We start from the raw sequence: 12909 nt of genomic DNA on the forward strand, positions 1-12909 counted from the left end.
AACCCATATCACAAATAAAGGGCTCATCTCCCTATAGAGAAATCCTGAAATCAAGAAAAAAAGGCCAGCAACCAAATAGAAAAATAAAGAACATGAGAGTTCACAGAAAGGGAAAATAAGTAAAATGCCAATTAAACATGTAAAAAAAATACTCTATGTCATTCATAATGAGAGAAACACAATAGTCTGAGTTACACCAGTTCTCATCTATCAAACCGACAAAATTCCATTAGTTTGACAACACATTCAGCTGGTGAGGCTATAAGAAAACAAGCCTCTCATACATTCAGGTAGAAGTAAAAAATGGTAATTTGGCTATAGCTAACAATTACAGAAGCACCTATCTTTTTTTTAAAATAAATGTTTTATTTTATAATAGTTTTAGATTTACAGAAAAGTTTCAAAGATAGTAGTTTCCCTACACCACACACCTAGTTTCTGCTATTAAGATCTTATATTAGTATGGTACATTTGTCACAATTATTGACCGAAAACTGATATATTTAACTAAAGTCATTCCTTTATTTAGATTTCATTAGTTTTTATCTAATGTCCTTTTTCTGTTCCAGGATCCCATGGAGTATACCACATTACAGTATCATCATCTTCTGAGGCTCCTTTTGGCTGTGAGTTTCTCAGACTTTCCCTGTTTTAGATGACCTTGACAGTTTTGAAGTGTACTGTTCAGCTGTTTTGTAGAATATCCCTCAACTGAGATTTGTCTGTTTTTCTCATGATTAGACTGGGGTTATAATTTTGGGGGAGGAAGACCATAGAGGTGAAGTGCTATTCTCATCACATCACACTATCGACGTAATTTATGATTGCTGACGTTAACTCTCTCAGTCTGTTGGGCCTGCTATAACAAAATACCTTAGACTAGGTGGCTTATAAACAACAGACATTTATTTCTCACAGCTCTATAGGCTGGGAAGTCCAAGATCAAGGCCACTGCAGATTCAGTATTTGGTGAGAGCCCACTTTCTAGTTCACAGACTGCCTTCTCACTGTGTCCTCACACAGGAGAAGGGGAAAGGGATCTCTCTTAGGTCTATTCATGAGGGCTCCACCCTCATGGCATAAGCACCTCCCAAAGGTCCCACCTCCAAATACCATTACACTGGGGATTAGGTTTCAACATATGAATTTCAGGGAAATCCTTGTTCTTGAATCTAAATCATGCATTTGCTTATGCAAATGTTATATATATATATATATGTTGTTCATTTGGCAAAGTAACAGCAAAAGAATAGGAAACAACCCAAGGATCCACACAGGACTGAGTGATCATATATCCAACAGAAGTACTACAACTATTAAAAATAAAGGAAGATCTTTAGATATGGAAAAACCTCCAAAATAAAATACATTTACATACATTTGCAAAAAGACACACTGGAAATTTAGATTATAGTCTATTTTCTACATTATTTTATGTTCTTATATTTGAAAGATAATTTTTAAAACATAATAAGTGAGACCATAAAGACAGAAAACAGTAAGACACTGATAAGAAGCTAAAGTAATTAAGCAAGAAGGGCATTAGACTGAGGTGGCAGTAAACAAACCAAAACCTAAGCTACACTCAATACACTTGAATCTGAGGAAATGAAACTTAAGAACCACCAATCACAACCAACCAACTAGGCTTTCCTAAATAAGGTAACCTCTTAAGCTATAGCCAATCAAATAGTTTCCTTGCTTGCTTCCACGTCTTCTCTATGAAAACCTCCACCCTAGCTCCTGTTGGTGGAGCACTCCTAACCACCTTTGGCTTGGCTCCGCCTGATTCAAATCAATGTATGCTCAAATAAAGTTGAAAATTTTAATGTGCCTCAGTTTACCTTTTAACAAAACAAACTAAAAAAGCAAGACAAAAACATTCACTAAAGGGAAAAGTAAATAAGTGGAACAGAAGACTTTTATACATCAACTTAAGAAAACTTCCCCCCAAACACGATTAAACTAGCAAATTCAAAATAGAATAAAAAGGGAGAAAAAATAAGATGGAATTATGCAAGTTTTAATCATTTTGCCTTTAAATTTAAATCCTAGAACAATGACTCTAAAACTCAAGAATTACTTGGAATGTTTTTAAAAAAAAAACCCAAACCCAGAGTATCCAATTCAGTTGCTCTGGGACAGAGCTTGAGATTTTACACACACACACACACACACACACACACACACACACACACACACGCTTCTAGCTTTTTTTTTTTTTAAATCAACAAGAGTGCTTCTGAAGCTCAGGTTAAGGCCACTGACCTATAAGAACATAAGATAATAAACAAAAACATAATAATAAACAGTAAACATCTACACAGATTTTATGACAAAGGAAAGAAACAAACCAGTTTCTTCTCTTGATGGATAAGTTGTTATTACCTGTTATTCTATTTTGAGTTCAGAAAACCTGAGTCACACACAAAAATCATTAAGAAGGAAAGCAAATATTGCCTAGACTGTTAAGATGTCAAAGAAATGATATAGCACAAGCCTGAAGAAGGGCAACAGGGCAAATGGTTACACGAAAAATTTGGCTGGCCCTAAGGAAAAGCTTATCAATGTGTTCATCAGGAAGATTACGACAGTTTTATCCTAATGATCATTAGATAAGAAACAACAATGAATATCCTAAATTATTTAGTCCACTAGTCTATACTATTCCCTACCTGCCAATATACCTAAAGGGTGCAACATACACCCGTTAGTAACACTAACTCACTAACACACTGATTCTCAAATTCAGTGGGAGAGGCATATTAGAAAATCCAGGAGGTATGTTCGGTTTAAAAAGCCAGAGATGATTTTGATTCAATTGTCCTTGTGAACCACTTATTTAGACATTCATCAACCTGAAGGAATGGATCTGCAAAACAATTCTAGTACCATAACCAAGTCTTTCCCACTATAATACAGAGTAATAAAAATAACTGCTAACTGTGAGTGCTCACTAGGTGCAAGGTACTTTGCAAAGTGCTTTATACATATCATTTAATTTCTACAACCCTATGAAGTAGGTTCTGTCATTCCCAATTTTATAGAAGAAACTGACCCTTAAGAGTTTAAGTAACTAGCTCAAGATCACATAGTTATCAGTTATTACTTGGGGAAGCACTATTATCTGATTTCTCAAATAAATCTGATTTCTCAAGTGAATCTAGTTTTTATCACACACTTACTATATCAGAGATATAATTTAAAACTCAATTTTAATAAAAACCTAAATAAAATGTCTTTAATTTTAAAAGTAGACCATAAAGCAGTTTTTATTTAATTACAGTAATTCCAATGAAAACATATCTCCTGGTCAACTGTATACGTAACTATCAGGGTAACAGGAATGACATTAAATGCACTGTTCTGAGTGCAATTCTGTATTTTATTTTAATGAATTTAAGTCTAGTACTATACAGTTAAACAGCTGGATTTCATTAAGGATGAAATTTTATCCAAATCTTACTCTTGATACTGATCAATGCTTTTAGACCTTTAGAAATAGATATTTTGTTTACATATAGATATTGTAATTTTAGATTCTAATTTGTCTAAAAGATAACAATCTTTGAAGATTACATCCCTTTTCTCTCCATTTTCACTAACTAGTACAGCTCACGTGTAATTAAAAAGGCCCAGTAATACCAAATTATTGCCCCTCCAAATTGGCCTACCAACTGCATCCAAATTACTCTCATACAAACACAGCCTACATGGCCTACATGTAGCACCAACACTCAAAACTTTTAATGGCTTTTTATTTTCTACTATATCAAAATTAATTCTTGACCCTTTCTAGGCCATAACTAATCTGACCCTAACTTACTAATTCAGTGTTGTTTCTCCTAATTCCATCACTTCATTTACTCAATTAAACAATACATAATATGGGGGAAATACCAAAATTTAAAAAGCATGCTCCCTCTGCAGCACAAAGCCAGACAAAAGGGTAGAGGATTTGTAAATAATTAATTACAATACAATACAATGTATTAAGTACTATAGTAGACATAAATGCTATAGCAGAATCACCATAACTCTGTCAGAATGGATCAAAGAAGACTTCAGAGGAAGTGACATTTGTCCAAAAAAATGAGAATTTCTCTCCAACTGTCACAGCACTGTAATATCAACACACCAGTTTCCTCATCTTTGTATTCTAGCACTGACCACAGTGATGGTACAGAGCAGGCATGCACTTCAGACATGGATGCACAGATGGATGGATGGATGGATGGACAGAAGAACAGAGGGATAAAAAGACAGACACAAACCATCAACAGATGAATGAATAAAGAAGATGTGGTATATACATATACAATGGAATATTACTCAACCATAAAAAAGAATGAAATATTGCCATTTGCAGCAACATGGATGGACCTAGAGATTATCACACTGAGTGAAGTCAGTCAAAGAAAAGACCAATATTCTTTTGTAGCACTTATGTGTGGAATCTAAAAAATAATACAAATCAATTTATTTATAAAACAGAAGCAGATTCAGACATAAAAAAACAAACTTATGGTTACCAAAGAGGAAAGGGGGGGTAGATAAGTTAGGAGTATGGGATTAACAGATACACACTACTATATATAAAAGAGATAAACAACAAGGATTTACTGTATAGCACAGGGAACTATATTCAATATCTTGTAATAACCTATAATGAAAAAGAATCTTAAAAAGTATACATATAGGGGCTTCCCTGGTGGCACAGTGGTTAAGAATTTGCCTGCCAATGCAGGGGACACGGGTTCGAGCCCTGGTCTGGGAAGATCCCACATGCCGCGGAGCAACTAAGCCCGTGAGCCACAACTACTGAGCCTGCGCATCTGGAGCCTGTGCTCCACAACGGGAGAGGCCGCGACAGAGAGAGGCCTGCGCACCGCGATGAAGAGTGGCCCCCACTCGCCGCAACTGGAGAAAGCCCTCGCACAGAAACGAAGACCCAACACAGCCAAAAATAAATAAATAAAAAAAATTTTTTTAAAAAGTATGTATATAATTGAATCACTTCACTGTACACCTGAAACTAACACAATATTGTAAATCAACTATACTTCAAAAAAAAGACATATATATATAAAGTAAGAATGAATAATTGTTAGATTAAAATAGGGTAAAATTGGAAGTAGTAATTCAGATGAGGCATTCCAAAATCCTGACATGTGAAAGTGGCAACAGAAAAAGATAAATCTAAAAGATGTTTAGGAAATAAAATTAACAAGATTGGGTGTGACTGACTGGACTAGAGGGAGAAGAGCATAACAGAAAAACATCAGAAGCTGCCAAAGGTTTTGGCTTAAGTGACTAGGCTGATGGTGGTGCATTCACTGTGGCTGGGAATGGAGGTAGGGGGTAATAAAAGAGTTCAGCTCTGGTAAGGGAGCGCTAAGAGGCAATAATATCTGGGAGACAGCCAGAAAAGAACTCAGAAAAAGAGATCTGGATTAGAAATAAAGATATGGAGATCATCAGCATATAGGTGATAAGAACAAAGCACTAAATACGGATGAGAATGCCCAGGGATCATGGAAAACATGAGAAGAGGGGCCAAGGACAGAACATTGCAGACAACCAATGTTGCCATTATTTCACCCATTAAAGTATATTTTTATAACGTACAATGACTAACACAATGCTGAGGACATGACAAAAGCTTTAAAAGTACTTATTGATTACATCTCTGAATTAACTTAAAAATCATATTTATTAAGTATAATAAAGCCATAGATAAAAGATCATTTCTTAAAAATAATTCAGTAAGATGGGCTCAAGGGACTAATGTCTGCTTAAGGAATCCAAAACTTACTTCAAAAATCAACAAAAAGCTTCCTTCTCACCAGAAATAGCAATACAAATCAGTAATTAAAATATTAAAACCTGGAACTATATTATACTTCAAAAGTTTATTTTATAAAATACTTAAAAATATGTATTAATTAATTTAAAGGATAATGCCTCTAAATTTGGAGTAAGAGCTTCAGTGTTGTTACCTGATAATTTTTCACAAGTATTAATACCAATTTTAACCAACTTTCGTTTATATCATTTAACATTAACACACACTAATAACAAATATTAACCATCAATTGTAAAAATAGCAGGATTAAATATATGGTAAGACCAAAGTGAGTTAGTAATGAATATAGTGAAAGAAAAATTATTCTTGGGTCCTTTTCCGATTGTTTACAAATATACATACAAAATTTAGAGGATTCTTGAAAGTATTTACACTAACAAGAATGTGCTATTAGGGCTTCCCTGGTGGCACAGTAGTTGGGAATCCGCCTGCCAATGCAAGGGACACGAGTTCCAGCCCTGGTCTGGGAGGATACCACATGCCGCGGAGCGATTAGGCCTGTGCGCCACAACTGCTGGGCCTGTGCTCTAGAGCCCGCGAGCCACTACTACTGAGCCCGCGCGCCCAGAGCCCGTGCTCCACAAGAGAGGCCACCGCAATGAGAGGCCAGTGCACTGTGGCGAGGGGTGGCCCCCGCTCGCTGAAACTAGAGAAAGCCCGTGCTCAGCAACGACCCAACGCAGTCAAAAATAAAGTAAAATAAATACATTTATTTTTTAAAATGTGTTATTAAAAGGTTAACAAAATCTTTTTTTTTTTTTTTAAACTCTTACCGCAAACAAAAGAAAGCAAACTTTCTTTCATTGTTTTTCACTTTAATGAACTACCCTTAGGTCAAGTCAATAACATGTTCTGTTTTTTAAATCTGAATAAGAGATAATAACAATACTAATGTGCAATTTATATAAGGATCAGTTTTTAATATAAAAAATGACAAAAATGTACAATTTGGTCTGGTATTTCCATTTTTCAGTGGTACATAGCCACATATAAAGTGTGCAACTTCAAAGATTAAAATTACACTTTAGTTAATTAAAATATGCAATACCAAACCAGAAATCAATAAGTACTTATACCTGTATAAATATAGACATAGATTTTATCTACCTTAAGGCAAATTTTTCCCCAATACTGAAGCAATCTACACAGTATGTATCTGGCGCTATCTTCCCTTTTATGACACATGCTCAAATAATGTGAACTAATTTTAACACATTAAAAAAATCAAAATAAAGACAATTTTCGCTTATCCCGATGTCATGGATTTATAAATCTACCTCCTTAAATACAGTATTCAATATCATATGTTACTGCAGAATGTCATGGATTTATACATCTACTCCTTAAATACCGTACTCAATATTATATGTTACTGCAGAACATAACATTATTTATAGTAGGCACCCCACTTGTTAGATTTACGGATAGACGTCTACTGATTTTCCAAGCTGGCCAAAAGAGAGAGGAAAACAGGCTAGGAAAGGTAAGCGACACTCAAATACATTCAATACATTTTTCTGGTCCTTGGCAACTCCTCTTTTCAGGTCAAATATTTTGCAGATATCAAAGTAACTGACAACGGGAAGGAATAGTTAGGGAGTTTGGGATTGACATGTACACACTGCTATATTTAAAAAGAATAACCAAGAAGGACCTACTGTATAGCACAGGCAACTCTGCTCAATGTTATGTGGCAGCCAGGATGGGAGCGGAGTCTGGGGGAGAATGGATACATGTATATATATGGCTGAGTCCCTTTGCTGTGTGCCTGAAACTATCACAACATTGTTAATTGGCTATACTCCAATACAAAATAAAAAGTTAAAAAAAAAAAAAAAGCCTGGGAGCAAAATAATGACAAAGAATTCACTAGTGACAGTAAGAATTTTTGGCTTAATATTGTAAATATCTCATAGACATTTTTTTAAAAAGTCAGTCTAACAGGTCCTCTCATCACCAGTAAAAGAAATTGCCAACACTGTAGGTTGAACGCAAGTTATACCAAGTTTTCTATTGCAGGCAGTTTTTTACCTCACAAATACTATATAAAGCACATATAAAAATGCCATAAAAGCATTTCAAATGCAAAATGCCACAGTTTACAAAATGCATTTAAAATAATTTTTCTATTTAAAAGTTTAAGCAAAAATTACACATTCAAAATTCAAAGAACTCAAAACTATTTTTCCTTCACATGTATGAAAGGGGGCAACTTTTAAAATAGATAAAATACTCTGAAGAATATTTTATAAGCTGCATTTAACATATAATGTCTCTTTTCTACAATACAGCAATACATTCATTGTAATTACACATCATGGAAGTATAAAAACTATATAAATGCAATACATTCATTGTAATTACACATCATGGAAGTATAAAAACTATATAAATGAATGCCATGACATGATGCTATAATTTTTATTAAGACTAGAGAACAGTAATAAAGATTCAAAATGTAATGCCCTACAAATATTCAGTATTATTAGACAATAACAACGAAAATACCACCGCAAAAATTTTGTGTTCATAGAAAATTTTTTTATATTAAGCAACATCATCATTTTCACTTCTGAATATCCATCTCAGAAGCCATTATAGTTACACTGTTCACAATAAAATATTTGCAGTTTTTTAGTTAGTACTATTTCACCAATAAAGGAAAAGGAGAAAAATATTGCTGAAAATAAGGGAAAAAACAAAAGCCTTGATAGAGTAAATTATTTTATATGCCATCTCTTTCCACCATAATCGTAGGACTAAACAAGTAACTGAAAACTAAATATATCAACATTTATATACTTTAAAATCTTAGTCAACACAGCTATTTTGTACTACAGAAAAAATAAAATTTAATTTTTCTATTTTAGTAAAACCAATGACTTATTAGAACAAGACTCCTGGTGTACAAAGCTACCACAATGGATCGCTACCATACACTGAATTAATTAATTAATTAGAATTAATTATTCTAATTTCATCTTTCCTTACTATGTATCTCTTTTTTACTTCAGGTAACCAGCGTACATTTGACAAGCTGCACTATTTCAAATACCTCACACTGAAAGTGACTTTAATGGGCCTGAATCCAAGGATGAGAATAAATTACACATTTTATAAAAGCTTCTTTTAGTAACAAGCAAATTAGGATATTAACAAGACTTTAATTCTTTTTTTTCTTTTAAACAAGACTTTAATTCTTCACATACTCTTTCTACTGATTGTAAAAGTAATGTGAAAATTTGAAAAATAAAGAAATGTATTTTTATTCATCCGTAAGTCTCACCACCCAGAAATCTGTTAACTTTTTGGTAGATTTCCTTCTAGTGAGAATAAAACTTCAGATATCTAATTAGACACTAATTAATATGTAGTGGGAAAAAAAATCAGTGTATCCTCAATATGGTCTTTCGATAAATAAATAAAACATCGATTATTAATGGTATGACCTGTTAATTTCACAAAGAATTGAGGGAGTCCCTCAATTCAGAGACTGGTCCCTAAACTGAGATCCCTTTCACAATTTTTATAGCGTCAACATTTTAATGGCAACAAGCAGCAAGACATGACTGTTCTTACAATGACATCAACAGTAATGTCCCAAACATCAAACAGGCTTTACTTTTCTTTCCATTCATATTCCAATATGTTTTTATTTTCCCTGTTAAAAAATCAATAATAAATTATATTTGCACAGTAATTTTAAAACAGCTTAAATTCAAAGACTAAGTTATTTTCTTTGAAGCCCAGCATTCAAACTATTAGTGTTCCTGACCTATGAGATAATTTACCAAAAAGGTTATCACTTTTAATTCCAACAATTTCTCTCATAAAAAAAAAAGAATATTCCTTAAATATAGCCACATTTTTTCTTTTGTTCCAACCCGTTGTTTATGGAAGTATGCACATGCTAGGATTACAAAGACTGAAATGACTTCATTAACAAAGCAACATCTCAACATTAAATAAATCAACTACTTAATCTCATAAAAGAACTGAACAAAACCAATAATATTAATGCTAGCAAATTTTTTTCTTAAAATGTGGCTGAACCTTATTTCTAGCTTCAAGAAAGGCTTTCCTTTACTCAAGGCATCAAAGATCTTAAATCCCATTCATTTTCTTCTGTCCAATGGTCAAAAAAATAAGTCTAAAATACAGTAACTCAGATTTGTTACTCAAGCCTTCTTACGCAAGCGCCTTTTAAAAGAAATCCTTCAACAAAGCCTCAAGAAAGGATCAGCAAAGTTGGAGGAAAGAACTGTCTAAGTCAAGCATTTCCTGATAAGTGACAGAAGGTCTAGCGGCTGCCAGGGATACACTTTGCTGACCCTAGGAATAGTGAAAACTCAAAACAAAATTTGCCACTTTTTTATCTAAAAAGTTAATTTGGCTAATAAGTAAAGAGCTGATAATCCATGACCAACGACGTGTCTCTGGTGGGCACATTAATATAAAGAAGGAGCGCCAGGGATTTCAGCTAAATGCTTTTGCCATTTTTGCAGAAGAAAAGCTAATTGTTAATGGCCATGTGACATTATAAGATCCCAAAAAGGAAAGGGTGGGAGGAAGAGAGAGGAGTTCAAGGCAGTTCAGGGTCAGAACAAGCTCAGACATCCTGTCATTAGCAAACGTTCCCCAAGCTGAAGGCAAAATACTGCTTACCCGAAAAGGAGTGGGTGAGAGGTACGGGGAGAACGAGGGGAAAACCACAGGAGAGTCAATGTGGCAGGGAGAGGGTGATGGGAGGGAGCGAATCTGGAGCTATCCAGCTGAACTGGGGACCAAAACCATCGGGCACAAAAACCCTGAGAAAAGCAACTGCGACGGAGACGAGAATACTTGGCAGCCCCCCCGCCCCATCTGCCCCTCCCCATCGGTTCTTTGGGTTTCCCACATTCCTTCCACCTCTGCTCTGACCCACACTCAAGGGTGTCACTCGCCAGCGGGAGGCTGCCCTGATCTTTGTCTCGGCCGGCTCCTCACGCGAGGGCTCCTCCTCCCCCCGCTCCCCACCCACGCACACCCCCGGCGTCTCCAAGGAGCTGGAAACGCGGTGGCCACCGCCGCTTCCTCTCCCACCTCTCGCGGACCTGCGCCCCTTCCTTCCCCTCGGGGTTGCGCCGCCCGCCCTCGCAGCTCCACCCCCGCCGAGGGGACCTTTGTGTCTCGGGGGACTTTCTGCCTCCTCCTCTCCTCGGCCTCGCGGGGAGATCGGCCTCCCCCGGAGACCAAAGCGGCAGCAAGCGCGGAGGCGGCTGCGGCGGCGGCGGCGGCTGGAGGCGCCTCTCGCGAAGGAGCCCGTGCGTCAGACACTCACACCCCACCCCACGCCCGGAAATGCCCGGGCGACCGGGGTCCGAGATGGACCCGAGGGGCAACAAACACAAGCGAGACCCCTGCGCCGCGCCGCCCTCCTCAACTTCCCGGCCGGGCCTGAGCCGCCCGCCCCGGCCCCCAGTCCCAAGCACCCTCCGGCCGCTCTCAGCCCAGGGTCGGCGGGGCAGCAGGGAAAGCCCCGAGCGGCCGCCAGCCGCCAACTCACCAGCAAGTGCGGGGGCCGCGTCCCGAGAGCTGGCGAGGCGAGGCGTACAAGGAAAGCGGCTCCTCCGACGCCCGCGGCGACCGGATGCAGGTCCGGGTCCCAGCGGCTGGCAGACCCGAGGCGCCTCCGAGGCGCAGGCCTCCGCCGCCGCAGCAGCCTTCCAGCTCACGCCGAGGGTCCGAGCCTCCGGAAGGGGCCGCGGGTCCCTCACGCGTTGTCAAGCCCTCCGGACAACATGGCTCCCGGGCTGCCGAGCCGCGCAGGCGGCCCACTAATCCCCTTGGAGGAGCCGCGGCGGGAGTGAGGTGGGCAGGGAGGCGCCGACGCCCGGTTGCGGCGGCCCGGCCGGACACGGGCTCCTTCTTCTCTGGGGCCGGGCCGTGCGAAGCTGAGGAGACGCTCGCTGCGTATGCGTCGCTTTTTCACTCGGCGGCTGCGGACTGACGCCTCCGCCTGTTCCCCCGGGGAGAGCGAGCGAGAGAGAAAAAACACTTTTATTGAAATGATCCAACCAGCAGCAGCGGAGAAAGGCGACCGGCCGCGGCAGCTTCCCCCACCCCCTCTTGAGCAGCTCGCCGCAGGCAGCGCGACCCCTGCCGGCGGTGGCGGCGGTGGGGGCGGGGCCTAGAGGGCGGGGCGGGGTATCCCCGGGAAACCCCCCACCCCGAGATGTAGGGCCTCAGTCTCCCGTGCCCGGCTTCTGGAGTGGCTGGAGGACGGTGGGAGAGGGGAAGAGATCCCCACAAGGGTGAGAAGGTTAGGCAGTGCCTGTTTACGGCGACTGGGGAAGAAATTATCTGAATAGTTCAGCCCCTTCATCTTCCACCACCCCCGACAAAACAAAAACTGTTGCTTAAATTATCCAAATAATTATGTAATTTAGATACCATTGCCGCAGCTCTCTATTGGTTCTCTAGAAAGTTGATGTCAAAGGGCCCACACTTGAGCTTGATTGTTGCAACTTTTCTCCTTTATTGTGGGTGACTGGGTGGGTACCAGGGCAGCATTCACTCACACAGGCAGCATTTACTCATTTAAACTACAAACTTCTTTATATTATGTTCTTGACAATATACTAAGTCCTCAGAGGACGGAGAATCTCCCTGGGATGAAAAATACTCCATAAGCAATTGTAATAAAAATCTGAGCTTTATGTGAAGGGAAATAGAAGGTGCTATGAGAACAGAAAGGAACTTCTGTTGCAGAGTTGGTTAGGTTTTGTTTTCTTGGAGGAGGGGGGCCGCCCGAGAGGTTGGCCCAGTTTCTGTCAATGTTTTTACTTTCTTCTTTCCCAGAGGCTAAAGGCTAATTCAGGAATGAACAGCGGAGTGAAAGTGAAGACAAACTGAAGTAATACTGACCCACTTTTTTCCACTAAAAAGGATAAAAGCATAAAGTAAACACAAACATAAACCCCTAGAGGGAGATAATGCGAGGACCAAAAAAAAGAGAATGGAGACCGGATGTAGACAACCTAAACAAGAAAAAAAAAAAAAAA

General features: G+C 38.9%; 1 protein-coding gene across 2 annotated transcripts in view; it reads right to left on the minus strand.

Annotated features, from left to right (window-relative positions):
- CDK17 (cyclin dependent kinase 17) overlaps positions 1–11967 on the minus strand; it is a 98738-nt gene extending 86771 nt beyond the window's left edge. For both annotated transcript variants that reach the window (XM_059936708.1, XM_059936709.1), the window contains exon 1: positions 11412–11967. The gene's annotated coding sequence lies outside the window, so the exon portion shown is untranslated. The remainder of the gene's footprint in view (positions 1–11411) is intronic.
- Positions 11968–12909: the final 942 nt, after the last annotated feature.

This window comes from Balaenoptera ricei, chromosome 10 (genome assembly GCF_028023285.1).
Source record: "Balaenoptera ricei isolate mBalRic1 chromosome 10, mBalRic1.hap2, whole genome shotgun sequence".
Lineage (NCBI taxonomy): Eukaryota > Metazoa > Chordata > Mammalia > Artiodactyla > Balaenopteridae > Balaenoptera > Balaenoptera ricei.